Genomic DNA, 15655 nt, shown 5'->3' with positions numbered 1-15655 from the left:
GCCTGCATGCCCTCCCATTTAAAGGATAACTAAACTCAAGAAAAAAATTGAATTTATTGCAGCTTATCAGGCCTTTAATGTGTTGGCTGCATTAGTTCATTTTTATTTATTATACTTACATAGCGCCGTCAATTTATGCAGCGCTTTACATATATATTATACATTCACATCAGTCCCTAACCCTCAAGGGGTGTACAATCTAAAGTCCCTAACTTATATTCATACATACACATATTAGGGAAATTTAGAGTACCCAGAGGAAACCCATGCAGGCACAGGGAGAACATGCAAACTCCAGGCAGGTGGTGCCGTGGTTGGGATTCGAACCAACAACCCTAGTACTGCCAGGTGGAAGTGCTAACCGTTTAGCCACTGTGCTGCCCTAACTGAGAATATTTTCAGCAAGTACAGAAAACTTCCAGTAATCCTGCCAGAATTGCAGTGTTCTTGTCAATTGCTGTAACAACAGTGCATAGAGAGCTTCATGGAATGGGTTTCCATGGCCGAGCAGCTGCAACCAAGCCTCACATTACCATGTGCACTGCAAAGCGTCAGATGAAATGGTGTAACGCACACCGCCAATGGACAGTGGAGACATGATCTCCTGAGTGATGAATCCCGATTCTCTGTCTGGAAATCCGATGGACTTGTCTGGGTTTGGTGGTTACCAGGAGAATGGTACTTGCCTGATGCATTGTGCCCAGTGTAAAGTTTGGTGAAAGAGGGATTATGGTGTGGGGTTGTTATTCAGGGGCTGGACTTGGCCCCTTAGTTCCAGTGAAGGGAAATCTTAAAGTGCCAGTATACCAATACATTTTGGACAATTTCATGCTCCCAACTTTGTGGGAACAGTTTGGGGATGACCCCTTCCTGTTCCAACATGACTGCGCACCAGTGCACAAAGCAAGGTCCATAAAGACATGGATGAGTGAGTTTGGGGTGGAGGAACTTGACTGGCCTGTACAGAGTCCTGACCTCAACCTAATAGAACACCTTTGGGATAATTTAGAGTGGAGACTGCGAGCCAGGTCTTCTCATCCGATATCAGTGCCTGATCTCACAAATGCACTTCTGAAAGAATGGTCAAACAGTCCCATAGACATACTCCTAAACTTTGTGGACAGCCTTCCCAGAAGAGTTGAAGCTGTTATAGTATAGCTACAAAGGGTGGGCCAACTCAATATTGAACCCTATGGACTAAGACTGGAATGCCATTAAAGTGCATACACGTGTAAAGGCAGGTGTCCAGGGGTGGACTGACAACTCATGGGGCCCCCGGGCAATAGGGGATCATGGGGCCCCTGTGTCCTTGCCCAAACTCAAAAAAGACTATGAAAAAGTTACCAGGGGCATCTCATGAGGCCTACTGACCCCGGGCCCGAGTTTCCAAATGGTCAGTCGGCCCCTGCAGGTGTCCCAATACTTTTGGCAATATAGTGTATATATATAGCTTTCTGGACTTTTCTTCATGGGGGGGGTGGGTTCTGAATCTGATCAGTGGATACCTGATCTACACCCCACATGTAGCTGTTCAGCAACATATCACTTACAATGGTGTTGTATTGCTAGCTGCAATCAGCCAGTAAAAGATCCTTACAGCAGTGATCTATTGCTGTAATGAGATGCTGAATAGTGACATCACATAATTTCCATGAACCAGCCGAGATTCGATCCATCTGTGTCTGGCTTTAGAAACCCTTGAGCCCTCTGTCCATAATCCACAGCTGCTGCCAACACATAAAGTAACTTTTGTTAAAGTGGACTTGAATTTAAAAAAATGAAAATGTGCTATGTTATAGGGAACATCCAGAAAATTTTGTTTCGACTACCTCCTAAGATATGGCAGAGCATTTCTTGTGCCAAAAGCCTCATAGCTGTATATCTACCAGGTGAGATCAGACACTATTAGTTGTGACTGTTAGCCTCCTAAAATCACAGTAATATTTGGCGATGTCACTACTGTGCTGCACAATGTTTCCCTTGCTGGAGAGGAAATTGTACCTGGGGACCTGCAGTGCAAGGATCTACCTGCTTCTACTTCATTCATTCACTGTCAGCTCTGACATGATAAAATCCTGCTTCAACCAAAATGGCTGCCTGTACACAGAGGCACAGGCATTATAAGTCAGTAATGGGACCACAGCAATACTGATGACTAGTATTTTGCCTTCTCTTTGCCATTTTTTTTATACACCTTCCAGAGTTCTAGCTTTCTTTAAACGTGCTTGTTCTGATGACATTAGCATAGAACTATTTATGCTTAAAACAAGGAACATATTCTTCATACATGTCTAAATCTATTATACGCATGAGGAAATCGTTTACATTTTAAATGCCATCAAATATTTTATATATCTTTTGACTTAATTGGTGTATTCATGAATTGGTCATGGAACATCAGCTGCAGGGAAGCAGCTCATCCTGTAGTTGAATGATTTTTAGGAAGTCAAGCTACAAGTAGTTTCACAACTGAACTAATTTTTATTTGTACAAAAACATGATTTAATAATGATAGCACATTCTCCAAGCAGCAGGTGGTGTGTGCAAGCTTTTACATGCATTTGAGAACCGAACAACACCAAAACATGGAGTTTGCTACTGCAATGAATCTTCCGGTTAATCCAATAAAATTATATGACAAGCGAATATTTATAGTCTTTGAATCCCTGCCATGTAATAAGCTAGTGTAGTAAAATGTAGTAATGAACAAATGCACTGTAAGCATAATGTTTGCTATAATCCAAGAAACTTCCTACAAAGGTACATTCATTGGGGCCAACTATAATGTACTATCTGATATGAGAAATTTTAAAGAGATAATATAAACAAACAAATGTGATGATAGGATGTCACAAGACAAATCGTATAGCCTTCCTTTTTTTTGTATGCACATTTAATGGAATACATATGAGTTCCTTCTATGTATCTATGGTTTAATTAATCAAACAGTTGACATTTAACGTCCTTTACTACTTCAACGCTATAGACGAGACCCAGATTTTTTTCATCAGATATATTTTCTTAATGTAGGTTCTCTAAGACATCTGCACATGCAGATGTTAGGATGTAATGCTTTACATAGCTAGCTGACATTCTGTTGTCATTCCCATGAAAAGTTCAGCCTGTACTTTTAAGGCAATATACTTTTTACTGTCAATTTTTTTTTACTGTGGTATCTTTTGTTTTTTTCATTCTATTATGGAGAGATTAGGATACATAATTTTTTATGACTTCATAACTATACACATTGTACATTTTTTACTTCTAATCTTGAAGTTATGACTTTAAAAAAAATGTACATTAAATAAAGAACAAAAGAAGACAAAAAGCTTACTACAAACCTAATTTATATGTCAATAATTTCATGAATTCTTTGTTGGATTTTTTTTTTATGTATGATTAGATTTGAGAATGGTGCAATGTTGCTTCTCAAAATAAATTAATGACAAATGTTTTAATAAACACCTTCAGCTAAATAGAATTTCAAATTACAGAACATTTATAACTTAAAGTAAAAATGCAATTTACACAAATGATCCATTTGTTCTAGGGCGTAATTTTATTTGGTGAAATATGTAAAAGAAAATTTACTTTGGCTGCAGTGAAAAGGCTCTCCTCTCTTTAAATAAACCTTAAATCCTACAGCTTAATTTAAATGTGACTATGTAATCATGTTTGTTTTAATATTTACTTATTAAAATAAAAAAAGAACAATAAATAAAATAATAGATATGCAACATATCAATGATTTTTTGTTTCTAATCTATAGAGATATACTTATTAGATTGTAAGCTCCCAGAAGCGGGGCCCTCCTATCCCTCTTGTATTGTTGCTGTTTCCCTTTTTATTGTAAAGTGTTGTGCAAACTGTTGGTGCTATATAAATCATGTATCATAATAAATATTTGGCTGGATAGTAAAGTCCAATTCTAGATAAAAGTGTTTCTAGTTTTGGATAAAGTGGAGAATGGTTAAATTCTTTTATCATTGTCTGTGTCTCCATTGGGCTCTACACTTTCCCAACTCAATCTAAAACTATAACAAAAAGTCAGGTTTGTGCTTTGATTTATACTACAATAAAGTATATGTATAGCCCAAACTTTTTGGTTTTAGATTGAGTAGGGAAAGGTTAGAACCCCATCATTTTTTTGTTTTTGTCCTCACTAGGTAAATTAACCCCTTCTCATTCTCCTTGTAACCATTGTTACCAAGACAGAAAGAGATGGGAATTCCAAAATGTTTGCGCTGTCATCAGTATAACTGAGATTTGGCAGGTAACAATTGGCTCTACACCCACAGTGGATTAAATAAGTACTTTATTAAAGAATTAGTGAAGAGTTCAGGAGATGATAATACAGACCATTATTTATTGAGCAGGATTAACAGGATAAATCCGGCAAGCAACTTAAACTATCAGTCTGATCACAATGCAATTGTTAACAAGTCCATTCAGCATTGCATTACATTTTTTACTCACACTTACATTTTGGCTTTCTTATAGAAGTGAGAGGTTAGAATTCCTTAGGTGCAGTCCCTGTTCTTTTAATTCTCATACTGCAGTTCCAGCACATTCCATCCAACACATGTTCTGTTAGTCTAGCTCACCATGGATCATCAAATGTCATCCAAACCTGTAATTGTAAAAAGATCACATCAAAAAGGACCAAGTACAACATTTTAGAGCTGCTCAGGACCAGATATGTGATGATCATTGCATAACATTGCACTTGGTTCTTTGTAATGTGATCGTTCTGCAATAAAAGCTTTTGATGACATTTGATGATCCATGGCGTGTTGGCAAATATATGCATCGATCTATGAAGAGTCCAGTTTGTGGCTGGTAGTTGCTACAGCACCCATTACAGACAAGCCTTTCTCCAGGAACATGTGCCATGGGAATAAATACCTGTTAGTCTAGCTGCCCCAGTCAGCACAGCAGCTATCTACCTTACTTCTGATGTGATCTCTGCAATGCTGCTGGAATGTTCTTCCCCAGCTTTGCTGAGCAGAACACACATGTATATTGCAACTTAGCAGTCCTTAGATGTGGTGGCTGCATTATTTATCTTTTCTCAGACTTATTTTCCCTTTATTTTCTTCTGATGATCCTGCAAATAACACACTTACTGTGCTTGGGTGACTACACTCACTTCTCCACTGTATCTATGGAAGCAGCCATAATTGCTACCTAGGCTTGATTTTCTCTGCTTTTTTCCATCATTTTAAATAGAGGCTGATGAGGTTAGCGGTTTACAGAAAAAAGATAACATAGTTTTTGCTTCCTGTTCAGCTCACAGGAAGCGAAAAGCTCATTGCTCATCTGGAAAGATCAACAGATATTTTATGTACTTATTTATAACATAAAATTAAAACTAATACAGACACTCTAAGGACTGGTAAGATACAATATATATTTTCCTATATATTTTCCTGGGTTTACCTTTTAAGATCCCTTACAGTTAATTGCTTACCCTAATTAAAACTGTTTTTGGATGGGATGGTAGAAGAGTTCACTGGTAAATGTAACTGCAATGTGTCCATTGGCTAGAAAATATAATGGCCTCACAAAAACAGCAGTGATCTGTTAGGGCTACTGGAGAGTGGAAAATCTGGTGCAGCTCTGCATAGAAACCAATCCAGCTTCCAGGTTTTAGTGCCAAAGCATAAAGTGGAGCTCCAGGCTTCCCCCCAAAACATTATAAGTCAGCAGCTACAAATACTGTAGCTACTGACTTTTAATATAAGGACACTTACCTGTCTTGGGATCCAGCAATGTCCTCACCCGAGCCGATTCTTTAATCGGCTTTGGGTGCAGGTGCCGGTATCTTCAGTAAGGGAAGCCAGTACTGAAGCCTTGTGGCTTCACAGTTGGTCTCATACTGCGCATGTGTGAAGCGCGCTGTGTTTTGTCAATGGTCCCACAGTCTTCTGGGACCTGTGAAGTGTCCCAGAAGGCTGCAGGGGAAGGAGGGACCAAACTTCTGGCTCAGATCGCCACTGCGCATCTGACCAGAAGTGGGAGCGGGTACCTGTCAAAAAAAAGTACCCGCTCCCCCCCCAAAAAAAAATGCCAAATGTGGCAGAGGATGGAGGAGGATGTAAACAAGCAAAACTTCCCCTTTTGGGTTAAGTAACACTTTAATTGAACAAGCTGAAGTTAGAAGCTGATTGGGTATCATACACAGCAGAACCAGATTTTGCACCAGATTTCTCCAGTTTTAGTAAATCAACCCCACTATGTCTTTGGTAATCTGACTCACTGAGGTAGCCTATTGTAAGAAATTACAAAAAAATATCCTTAACATTTTTCACAATTAGACAAATACTATCTTTTTAAAGTTTTGCTAATACATGTAAATAGCTCAGTACACTATTTGAAATATTAAACAAAGTAATATTTTCATACCTATAGGATTATCAGAGAGAATGTCTAGAGTATCCCATGGACCTATGAGCTAATATATTTAGTTAGCAGTATTAGTTTGTTTTAATGTTTTAAAATGTTTTTTTGCATTATAGGTTTTTATTAAAAATAGGTGAGCTTTAATGCAAAGTGCACTTGTAATTTTAACTTCCCTTCCCTGACTTAACCTTGCCTATCCTCCACAGACACATACCACCCTCAATCTAACGACCACGGCCTGCACTGTATGTTTACATCCTGCACCTTAGGTCTTTAGTGTCCTCATCATGGCCATGTATTTACAACCCTATAGAAGGCTATATCCTGAGGCTGGAGACACTTGGGACACAGTCTTCTTGAGGTCCATGGATCTGTAATGTGCATGTGTGTCCAAGATAATGAAGACTTGTCTGTGGCCAACACCAACTAGTTCATGGCTTAAATCTTGCCAGATATCACCACAGGTGCAGTCTTCATACGGTTTATAGATAAGTATGCTTATATCACAAGGTGCTGTCAAGTGTCAAGTATTAACATTGATCCTGTGTTGATAGAATACTGAAAACACTCTGGTTTAAAAACATCCTCTTTGGATAATCTGCCAACAAGATATCTTGGATGAAAGCACACTGCTTTTGGAGACATATTGAGCAAGAAGAGAGTTTGTTTTAGACTTTTATTGATTATATGATTCCAAGTAAAAATCTGTTTCCACTTGTTTTATTTTTTTTTATCTCTGATAACTCTGTTGGCTTGAAACCTGACTGTTTGCTTTTAAACATTTTAATTGTCATATGATTCAATACATTTTTGGTTTCCTGAACATCTGTTCTTTGTGTAACTATTTCATGTGAACATTTTCACTTACTCTACCTTTCCTTCTAGTCAAATAATTATTTGAATGAAAATTGTGTAAAACAAATGCTCTTTTAGAACTTCAAAAAATGTTTAACTACAGATATTAGATGAGTGTGTCATCTGAACAGCTGAGATCTTCATGGTATGTCTGTCAAAAAAATCTAATGATTTAGAATTAAAATGTAAATGAAAACATTTGCTTCCTATGAATCCATGTGAAGCGCTCCCAAACCGGAAAGCCCCCAGCATTTCCAGGCACCAATTTATACTCATGACACATGTTCTGACAGCCACAAAGCAGACAATAGCAAAGGCATTATTATTATTATACAGGATTTCTATAGTGGCAACAGTTTGCACAGCACCTTACAATATAAAGGGGGACAGTACAATTACAATACAGTTTAATACAGAAGGAATAGGAAGGCCCTGCTCCTGGAGTTTACTATCTAGAAGGAGAGGGAGGTGGTACAAAAGGTCATAGCTTCAGGGGATGATCTGATGGAGGAGGCTGAAGTACAATTCTTAGGTGAAGGTGGGGAAGGTTTCCCTGAGTTTTCAAGGATCACCTAAAGGGAGACCCACCCCACTATAATTAACACCTTCCTGCATGGCCTATAGCAGATTGATGTCCGGACACTCTCCATTGTGACTGTGCGTCATATGACATCCTGAGAAGATGAGCCGCTCACGCTGTCGCGGGGCCACTCAGTGGCGAGATCTGTTACTGGCTGTGTTCACGGGATACAGCTGATGGCAATCACTACACCGGCCCATTGCCAGTGTCATGCGACCGCTGTGACAAATCACAGCAGATCACATGTCAATTGTATACAATGGATGGCTTCCTGTCATGCCATCCATTGTATACAATTATGCTGTTAGCTGTGACTGGTCAAGGCAGTCACATGATACAGACAGGGCCAATCACAGCCCATCTGTATCATGTGATCAGCTTTGCCCAATCACAACTAATCACAACAAAAGACTGAATGAATCAGTTTCATTCAGTAACAATGATTGCAAATATCAATGAAATACATTGGTATTAGCAATCATAATGTGTTAAAAAATAAAAAAGTAGTTCAATGTTACTATGGTAACATTCCATTGCTTTGGTCACAGTGTGCTGAAAATTAAAATAGTAAAAAAAATAAAAAATGGAATAAAAAAAAAAAAAATAATAGAAATATTTAAAAAAAAATACAGATTCAATTATTATTATTATTTTCACCAAATGTAGCAGAATACATTTTGACCTAAATTTATGAAGAAATGTTATTTATTTGCAAAATTTTATAACAGAAACGAAGAAAAGTGTGTTTTTTTTCAAAAGTTTCAGGTGTTTTTTGTTTTATTTAGCAAGTGGTGATTAAATAGCACCAAAAGAAAGCTCTATTTATGTGAAAAAAAATGATAAAAATTTCATATGGGTACAATGTTGCATGACCATGCAATTGTCATTCAAAGTGCGACAGCACTGAAAGCTGAAAATTGGCCTGGGCGGGAAGGGGGTATAAGTGCCTGGTATTAAAGTGGTTAACAGATTAGCACTTGCAGCCATTAGCTGCAAACACTGATCGGATGCAAGTTTTCCAGCATGTCCTCGGTTGTTAGATCAGCTTCTGTTGCAGAGGTAGCTGTACGCACTGATTATAAGTTGGCCTGTTCCTGCTGAACCTGACGATTTTCAGCCAGTATGTACCCACCTTAAGTCTCAGATACAATGGATGTTATTTAATGATAAATTAACATCTAAGCTGCAAGACTTCATGCCTAAGTTCTACAAGGTCTGGGATCCTTGGATTGCTAATTTTTTAAGACGATTTTGATTGTCTCCTCCTCGAACTATGACATATGCTACCTACTATGCCATTACCACACATAATTATTATTATTATTATACAGCGTTTATATAGCGCCAAAAAGTTTGCTCAGCGCTGTACAATATAGTGGGGGACAGTACATGAGCCAATACAGTAACAAAACAATATACAAGAGGTTCGAGGGCCCTGCTCTTTCGAGCTTACAATCTCGGAGGGAGGGGATAGTAGTACAGGAGGAAGTGGCTGTGGGGGATGGAGTGGTGGGAGGAGTGGAGGAGATCGGCTGTTAGGTGAGGGTGGGGTAGGCTTCCCTGAAGAGATGGGTTTTCAGGGTGGGCCTAAAGGTGAGGAGGGTAGGTGACAGTCTGATGGATTGGGGTAGTGAGTTCCAGAGGATGGGGGAAGTCCTGGAGAAGTCCTGCAGTCTGGCATGGGAGGAGGAGACCAGGGAGCTAGAAAGTAGGAGGTCTTGTGAGGAGCGAAGAGTACGGGTTGGATGGTATTTGGGTATCAGGTCGATGAGGTAATTCGGGGCAGTGTTATGAATGGCTTTGTATGTCAATGTTAGTAGTTTAAATTTAATGCGTTGGGCAATCGGAAGCCAATGGAGGGAATGACAGAGGGGGGTGGCAGATGCGGAGTGGTTGGTAAGGTGGATGAGTCTGGCCGCTGAGTTCAGGATAGACTGAAGCGGGGATAGTCTGTGTTGGGGTAGGCCGGTGAGGAGGGAGTTGCAATAGTTGAGCTGTGAGATAATAAGGGAGTGAACGAGTAGTTTAGTAGTGTCTTATTATTTATTCACCAGCGCCTGGTGATTTTTGAGGATCTCCGACAGGGAGGAGGACTGTTTTGTTTACTAACAGTCCTCCTCCCTGTCAGCTTAGGCACACTGCTGTGGATGGCTGTGCACAGCACAGCCATCCAAAACAGTATGATTACAGTGAAGCACACATACCCCGCCCCCTAGTAAAACACTCCCTGCACACAGTTAACCCTTTGATTGTCCCTCATGCTAAGCCCTTCCTGCCCAGTGCCATTAGTACAGTGTCAGTGCTTTTTTTTAGCATTGATCACTGTATTGGTGTCATTAGGGATGTCAGTGACACCAAGTCAGTTCCCCCCAGTGTCAGAATGTCCGCCGCAGTCCCGTGGTCCCGCTATAAGTCGCTGATCATCGCCATTACTAGTAAAAAAAAAAAATCCCAGTATATATACCGCCATTTGTAAACGCTATAACTTTCACGTAAACCAATTAATTTACACATATTGGGATTTTTTTTTTGCAAAGACATGGAGCAGAATACATTTTGGCATAAATTTATGATGACATTAGATTTTTAAAATTTTTTTACTGGACATGTTGAATAGTAAAAAGTCAAAAATATTGTTTTATTCTCAAAATTGTAAGTCTTTTTTTTTAATAGCGCAAAAAATAAAAACTGCACAGGTGATACCACCGAAAGAAAGCTCAAGTCAGGGAAAAAAAGGACGTAAATTTAATTTGGGTGCAGCGTTGCATGATCACTCAATTGTCAGTTAAAGTAACACAGCAGTGTAATGCAAAATAAGGCCTGGTCGGGAAGGGGGGGAAATCCTCAGGAGGGCAAGTGGACAATGAAAAAACATGCATCTCACAGACATAACCAAAATCTCAGCCCTAACATTTTTAATTATGAAATTCTTCCATTAAATTTTTTTTCTGACAAAGAAAATAGACAGAATGCTGACACTTTACAAATGTTTTCTCTAAAGAGGAGCTTCTTTAAATTAGACAAGGATTGCTTTGCAACTAGGAAATGTTGAAACAATGGTTTTGGTCAGGACTATGTAATGTGCAACATAGTGTATAGAGTTCAAAGGCCATGAATAGGTAACTTACAACACAGCATATAGAGTGTAGCAGTCAGCATGAGAGGGAGGTAAGGTGGGGGGAAGAGAGAGCTAGAGAGTGGGAGTGAGAAAGAGAGAAGGAGAAGGGGGAAGAGAGGCTGGAAGAATAGAGGGAAAGTGGGACAGAATGAAAAAGGAGAGAAAGGATAGATTAAAGAGGGATGGGGGGCTGTGTCATTTTAAGCACTGCAATACAATACACACTAGTCCTATACATATTTTCTGTATGAATGTCCCATATTTGTCTTAGCATATAAATATCAATACTTGTACTAAGTATATTCACAATATAATTTTTTCATAAGGTTTTGGACATTGTTCTCAGGGTCCTATAGTAGACACTAATGGCATTGGCAGGGGATAGGGATGAAAGGAATGTACCAAGCTTTGGGTCAGGGTGGGTTCACCAAACACGACTGAGGCTCGTGAGCTGAATGCAAACCACACTGAAGTCTATGGGAGCTGAATGTTAAAAAACAGCAATGGCAAATTTCATGGCTAATAGGCAAGGCATTGTCAAACAAATGACATGGGGACTGGGCACTGCTTTGGAGAACATGTACCAATGCAAGAAAAAAATCCATTTGGCAGTAGCAATTTTAATCATGTTTAATATTTTTTAACATTGAAGGGGCCCCCAGACACTGCCTTCCCCTGCCTGAATGAGTAAGGAGCACATAGCACTCCTACTTATTTGCAAAAAAAAATGAACTACTAAACAAAGCAGCCGTACTTTTTAACAAGTTCTTGTCTTCCATGTGGCCATATTTGGGCAACAGTATCAGCCATGATCCCTGCCCTTTTATTTACTTGGCCAGAAAATGAATAGGGCTGAAACACATAACTGGTTGCCCTGGACTCAGAACATGTTCCATGCCTGTACTGATCTCTCCACTTAGGAAAGCTGTGTAAACGAAAGTGGATTTAGAATGAGATTTGGGCTAAGCCAATATTTTTTTTTTAATTTTTATTTGAATGTTGGTGTTCTTGTGCATTCCTCCTGCATTTTGCCTCTTTGCAAGTCTCCTGCATCAAAAACCAACCACTTCTGTGACTTTTTTCTTTCCTTGTGCAATGTGACTGGTCTTGTATCCACCCAACTGTAGTTTCTGAAGGCAGCCTGTAGTGGATGGATCTGATCTCATCACAGGTTATGTACAGCACAGTGATGATGCCGCTGCTACAAAGTGGATTTATTTCATATTTGGGTATTGAGGAATATATTTAAATAAATGTGCCTGCAGTCCATCCTTAAGTGTCAATTTATCCTAATGCTTAAGAAGCATTTCGCTGTGTTGTAGCACAATATACCAAGAAGGGTATATGAAAGAAAATAATAAATATAAAGAAAAACTAAAAAAAAGTAAACAATATTTGTGGCATGCTGGGGGCTTTGAAGGTTGGATTATGCCATTGGAACAGATTGTCAGGCAACCAATCCCTATTGTCATCATATGTTTAGGGTAATCCAATGCCATAAGATATCTAAAAACTCATAAAAAATATTTACAGAGGAACCCTTAAAGGAAACTATAAGGGTTTTTTTAAATAATACTTACTTTATACTTTTTAAATAATTAATTATAAATAGATAAATATAGATGTATAAAGAGTTATATACATTCTTCACTACAGAGCACAGCAGATATTATCTCTCTTCAGATACTCTGGGTTTGATTTTCTAAAGGCAAATCAGCTTTTCCCTTTGCAAGGGAATTTTCCCTTAGCTTAGGGGATAAGGTGAAGCTCTGATGACTTCCATCTTCTATCAAAAACCAAACAAACATTTTGGCTTTGCATACACTTTGAGGCAAACTTGAGTAAAGATCTGCTTATGTATTTATGTAAACTTTCTGTGTATGTGTTTTAACTAGGTTCTGTTTACACAGCATATGCCAATTCTCTTTACATAAAGGAAAAATATACATGATCACCCTGTGCCAAGAAGACTTGTATGTGAAACATGTCCTTCAATTTTAATCCAGCTAATCCATAATATCAATATTTAGCGGAATTAATTAATTATTTTACATCTCCGTTGCAACAGTTAAAGACAGGCTAAGCAGGGATACAATGCACAGCAGATTTGCCCGGCAAAGTAATAGTCTTTATGCCTGGAAATTTATGGAGCATGGACAGTTTATAAGAAACGATGTAGTTCATCAGAGAGGCAGACTGATGGAACACAAGGGAATATTTTGCACAGGAAGTTAGGTTTTAAAATAATACTTACTTTGATAGAACTGTTTTCCTAGCTAACTAAAACAGTAGGGGAACCGGCGGCCACTTAGGTTTAAAACGTAAATATATTTGCAAGTTAACCAACTGCTAAACTGGTGATTTATTCCTTATGGGCATACCTGGCAAAATAAATGAAGCTCATATTGTGTACTGGGAAAAAAAAACAAACTTGTATATGCCATTTAATAAAAAGGATACCCTGATTAATATAGTGTATGATAGTGGTGGTTACCGGTTGAGATTACAGCAGTGTTCTTAAAGTGCAACCAAAACCAAACCGAACAAAACTGTAATATATTGCATAGATGTGGTGGATGCTTTATTTTCTTTTTTCGTTTTTTTTTACATGTTGATCCTGCCAGTAACACACTTCCTGTCCTAGGGCATCAATGCTCACTCTGCGAACTAAATAGTAAAGTAGTTTGACACCCAAAGCTGGCCATACATGGATCAAAATTTCAATCCATGTATGGACTAGCTGGTTTTACACAAGTAGATCTAGTGATCGACTTGTCTACTATCAGGCTGCAATGGTTTCCAGCCAGTATAATACAATAGCTCATCTGGAGTAATTCCTCATCGAATGTGGGGGTGGGCGAATCAGTTCTTTTTTTTCCTTCAAACCACTGATTGAACAGAAAAAAAAATGATGAATCATGTACAGCCTGCTTTAGACTACAAACACCCCCCTCTACTCTATGATTTTGACCAAACTTGGACTTATCACACAGACATAGCAAAACACTTTCAGTCATATATTTTGATCCATGTATGAACTAACTGGTTTTACACATTTGTACATCAGAGAGTCATCTTCTCAAAACTCATTCAAATCAAATCTAAATTTTTTTTTTTAGACAAGCTTTCATTTAATTGTCCCTTCTTCTGTTATTTTATCCTGTGTATTTCTTGTGTTTTCTTTGACAAGTTACCTTTAAATGCGCTATATAAAATAAATTTTTTATTAATATTAATATTAGTATTATTATATATTTAACAAACCAAAATGACCAAATAAGGCTGGCCATACATGAGTCAATTTATTTTTTGTTCAGCCAGTGGGTTGAACAAAAGAAAATTATTTGATTCCCTCATCCACACACTTGATGTGGATGGGGGAATCTCTCCTACTGAGCTATTGTATTCTGGCAATGGGGCAGCTTCCTCACAGTAAGAATACACTGATCAGCACCGCCAGCTATAGTTGACAGCACTGATTCAGAAAAAATTCCAACAGGCTGGTTATACACAAGTCGAACAGCTAATAGATTGACTTCTGTAAAAACCAGCCTGCCCATACATGGACTGAAATCTATCTGGTCCCTGCTGAACTGGCCGAATTTTGATCCATGTATAGCCAGCTTAAGAGAAATACATAATTAGGATTTATATACCTTTTAATCATAATGTTAATATTCTTATTATTTACATAGCACCATTGTGATCCAAAGACACTAAAGCCAGCAATCCACTGTAAGGTTGTCTTCATACAGCCAGTGGCTGAATCTAAAAAAAAAAACAAATTCCTTCATACACTTAAATGAGGTGGAAGGAGGTATACCCATTGCAGGGCACTGTATTCTGGCAGTAGCTATCAAAATACACCAATCAGTGAATGCAGTTGAATGGCTGCAGCTGCTGATCAATAAAGGTTTTCCAACATGTCCCTTAAGCAGAAGTCGATCAAATGATCTGTTGATGTATTGAGCAGGGACTTCAACACACTGAGTGAAATTTGACAATCCCTGTTGAACCAGCTGAATGTTAAGCAGTGTATGACCACCTTTACACAGAATATTGGACCATTTAGAGTTTTGATTACTCACAAGCATCCCTTATTTGGATTTGTTTATTTAGGCATTTACATTTAAAGTGTTTGCAAAACCTGAAGGTTTCTTTTTACCTTCATACATTCTATGCATGAAGATAAAATACCTTCAGTTTGGGCTCCGTTCACACCAATGTGTTTTTTTAGTGCTTTTTGCAGAAACGCACTACAGTCCATTTAACATGGTTTCACATGGGACATGTTCACACCTATGCTTTTTTAAGCTGCTGCGTTTTTGGAAAGGTTCATGGACTTTTTTTAAAATTAAAAAGCAGCGTTTTTGCTACAATAGAGTTTAAAGGAGAATCTGCTGAACAGCACGGTAGTGTGTTTTTGCTGTTATTTTTCCGCATTTTGCTTTTTTATTCTGCCCAGCAAAAAAAAAATTCACTTTTTAAAAAAAAAAGAGAGTTGAAAAAACGCATATTGCGGCAGAATCGCGACAAGAACGCGTGTAGAAAAATGCAGAATGAACTGCGAAAAGCACTGCAAAACGGACAAAAAGCAAACTGCATAGGTGTGAACAAAGCCTCACAGTTCTCCCCCAGCCCTTGAATACTTACCTGAACTGGATCTTGATCCAGCGATGTGCATGACAGCAGCGACTCTT

Source organism: Staurois parvus, unplaced genomic scaffold (genome assembly GCF_062004578.1).
Source record: "Staurois parvus isolate SC_StPar_1 unplaced genomic scaffold, SC_StPar_1.0 ptg000898l, whole genome shotgun sequence".
Lineage (NCBI taxonomy): Eukaryota > Metazoa > Chordata > Amphibia > Anura > Ranidae > Staurois > Staurois parvus.
Note: the sequence above shows the minus strand (reverse complement) of the source record.